The following is a 3,864-nucleotide window of genomic DNA, read 5'->3' on the forward strand; positions in this document are numbered from 1 at the left end:
CCAGATGGATCTGATCCCACTTCCTGCCGACGCAACAACTTGTGCTTCACCCTGCTTATGTTCTGCTGAGTTTGCAAGGCTGTCTCCACAGGCGGCTACAAATGTCCTCCTGACGCCCTGTCCTCCCGTACCTGATGGCGAGTACGTCGTGTCGCCACTTACAGACGTGGTTTTGTCACGCAATATTGCCCTACTGAGCATCTTAATCCGGATCCTCAAAAACTGCGCTCGCGTGCCCATCCTCAATTTTGGATTTTCAATGCATGTGCTGCCACACGGTATTGTCATAGCACTTATCACTCCTTTGGAAGAATTTGAGATTTCTTCTTTGGCCTCAGAATCCTTCCTCAGTACCAATGGCACTTTGTCACCCACTCCTTCGTGCTCGACGCCTGCGGACTGTAAGACGATTGTCCCCTGACCTTCCTTCCGAGCAGACCACAGCTCTTCGTCCCCTCCTATTATCTTGTCGGGATATCTTTGATTTGGGCGACCGTCCACTTGGTCACACATCTGTTTTCACGCATTGCATCAACACCGGTGATGCCAGCCCCATTCATAGGCGGCCATATCGTGTCTCCGCAACAGAAAGGGCCGTCATAAAGAAAGAGGTCGACAAGATGATCGACAAGGACATCATTGAACCTTCCAGTAGCCCATGGGCATCACCGGTTGTCTTAGTAAAGAAAAAAGACAACTCGTGGTGCTTCTGCATTGACTACCGTTACCTCAACAGGATAACAAAGAAGGATGTTTATCCCCTGCCTCGCATTGACGATGCTCTTGACTGCCTTCACGGATCCCAATACTTTTCCTCATTTAACCTCCGCTCCGGCTATTGGCAGATTAGCGTCGATGAGATGAACCATGAGAAAACCGCCTTCGTCACACCAGACGGTCTGTACCAATTTAAAGTCATGCCCTTTGGATTATGTAATGCGCCAGCTACATTCGAGCGCATGATGGACTCTCTCCTGTGTGGCTTGGAGTGGTCTACATGCCTCTGTTCCCTCGACGATGTGATTGTGTTTTCGTCGAACTTTGACAGCCACCTGAGGTGCCTCACGACCATACTCTCCATGTTTCGCAAAGCTGGCCTTCAGCTAAACTCCTCCAAGTGCCATTTCGGTCGCCGTGAAATTACCATGATTGGCCATCTCGTAAACGCCGCCGGCATCCAACCTGAATCCACAGAAAGTTTCACGCCGTGCGAAATTTTCCTGTACCTTGTTCAACGAACGATGTCCGTAGTTTTCTGGGCTTATGCTTTTATTTCTGCCGATTTGTGAAAAAATTTGCCGACATCGCTCACCCTCTCACTGACCTTCTTAAGAAAGATGTCTCTTTCTCTTGGGAACCACTGCAGGAGGAAGCCTTCTCTACCCTGATCGAGCGGCTTACAACTTCCCCGATTCTGTCACACTTTAACCCTTCTGCGCCCACTGAAGTACGAACTGACGCGAGTGGTTATGGCATCGGCGCTGTCCTCGCTCAATGTCAATGGGGCCAAGACCGTGTCATCGCTTACGCCAGCCGCCTTCTTTCCACGCCCGAGCAAAATTACTCCATCAATGTCTCGCTGCTCGTATGGGCGGTCGCGAAATTTTGGCAGTACCTTTTCGGTCGGAGCTTCTGCGTCGTAACCGATCATCACGCCATCTGCTGGCTCTCCTCTTTGAAGGACCCAACTGGACGACTTGCACGTTGGGCATTGCGTGCTACAAGAATATAAATTTTCTATTATGTTTAAGTCAGGGCAGGGCGCCTGTATAAAGACACTCACTGCCTGTCCCGCAATCCCGTGGATCAACCGTACGATACCGATGCAGACTCGGACATCAGTATTCTGTCCCTCTCCGGCTTTCTCGATATTGGCGACGAGCAACGCCAAGATCCTGTTCTTCGAACACTTATGGAACACCTAAGCTTCTCGCCTAATGACCCGTCCTCTCCGGATGTTCACCTTGCGCGATGGAACTTTATACCGTCGTAGCGTTCGTCCTGATGGCCCGGAGCACCTCCTAGTCGTTCCACAGCACCTTCGACTGGCCGTGCTCCAGCAACTTCACGACGCTCCTACTGCTGGACATCTGGGCATCACTCGTACTTATGACCGCCTGCAGCGCCGCTTCTTCTGGCCCGGCATTTATCGCTCTGTGCACCGTTATGTCGCTTCTTGTGACCTGTGTCAGCGTCGGAAGACGCCTGCTATGCCTCCTGCTGGTTTGCTTCAACCAATTGATATTCCTACAGAGCCCTTCTTCCGTGTGGGCCTCGACCTCCTTGGCCCATTTCCAATTTCCATGAAAGGAAACAAATGGATTGCTGTAGCAACAGATCATGCCACGAGATGTGCCATCGCACGAGCGATGCCAACCAGCTGCGCTACAGATGTCGCCGACTTCTTACTATACGATGTCATCCTGCACCACGGCGCCCCTCGCCAGTTACTCACGGATCGCGGCCGCTACTTTCTATCAAAGGTCGTCGATGATCTGCTCCGCTCCTGTTTTACAGAACACCAGCTTGCTACCGCATACCACCATCAAACGAACGGCCTCACCGAACGACTCAGCCGCACACTAACTGAAATGCTGGCCATGTACGTTTCCGACGATCACTGTGACTGGGATGTCGTTTTACCATACATCACTTTCGCATACAACTCGTCCCGTCACGACACTGCCGGATTCTCACCATTTTACCTTTTGTATGGCCGCGACCCCACCTTGCCCTTCAACACGTTGCTACCTTCCGCAGTACAATCACCCAGCACTGGTTATGCTCGCGATGCTATTGCCTTAGCCGCCCAGGCCCGAGAGGTCGCCTGTCATCGCCTCACAGTCTCGCAAGCTTCTCGAAAGCGACGCTACGACCTTCGCCACCGCGACCACCATTTTTCACCTGGTTCCCTTATCCTTCTCTGGACGCCTTCATGTCGTGTCGGCTTGTCCGAAAAACTACTTTCCCGTTATTCTGGTCCATACCAGATCTTACGACAACTGTCCGACGTGACATACGAGATCGCCCCAGTCGGTCAGCCTTCAGTGCCTCCCAACGTCACCAGCGATGTTGTTCACGTCGCCAGGCTCAAGCCCTATGTCCCCCCATGAAGTGAGGCTCTATAACCTGCACCGGGAGGGTGATGTTACGGTGAAGGGAAAGGAGAAGGGGACACTAACGAGAGGAAGACGAAGACTCTGGCGGTTGCCTGAACACCTTATACATCGCTTGTAAATATACGTTCTTCTACACTCGTGGGCCTGCTTTCTTCCTGTAACAATATTAACCATTTATTAGGAGTAAGAGTCAACCGAGAACATCTCAGCAGCCTACTGTTTGCAGATGATGTCCTGTTCAGCAAAGCTGGGGATCAACTGTAACAAATGATTGAGGACCTTAGCCGAGAAAGCATAAGTGTAGGGTTGAAGAATAATATGCAGAAGACAAAGGTAATGCTCAATAGCCTGGCAAGGGAACAAGAATTCATAACTGGCAGTCAACCTCTAAAACCTGTGTAAGAGTATGTTTATCTAGGTCAATTACTCACAGGCGACCCTTATCACAAGAAGAAAATTTGCAGAAGAATAACAGCGGGTTGGAGCACATACAGCAGGCATTACCAAAATGTGACTGGCAGCTTATCGCTATCTATGAAAAGAAAAGTGTGCAATCATTGCATTCTACCAGTACCAAAATATGGGGCAGAACCTTGGAGGTTAACAAAAAGAAGCTTGAGGTTAACAAAGAGAAGCTTGAGGTTAACAAAGAGAAGCTTGAGGTTAACAAAGAGAAGCTTGAGGTTAACAAAAGGAAGCTTGAGGAGAAGTTAAGGACTGCACTACGGAGCAATGGACACTGGCG

The sequence above is a fragment of the Dermacentor silvarum genome, chromosome 9 (genome assembly GCF_013339745.2).
Source record: "Dermacentor silvarum isolate Dsil-2018 chromosome 9, BIME_Dsil_1.4, whole genome shotgun sequence".
NCBI classification, from domain to species: domain Eukaryota; kingdom Metazoa; phylum Arthropoda; class Arachnida; order Ixodida; family Ixodidae; genus Dermacentor; species Dermacentor silvarum.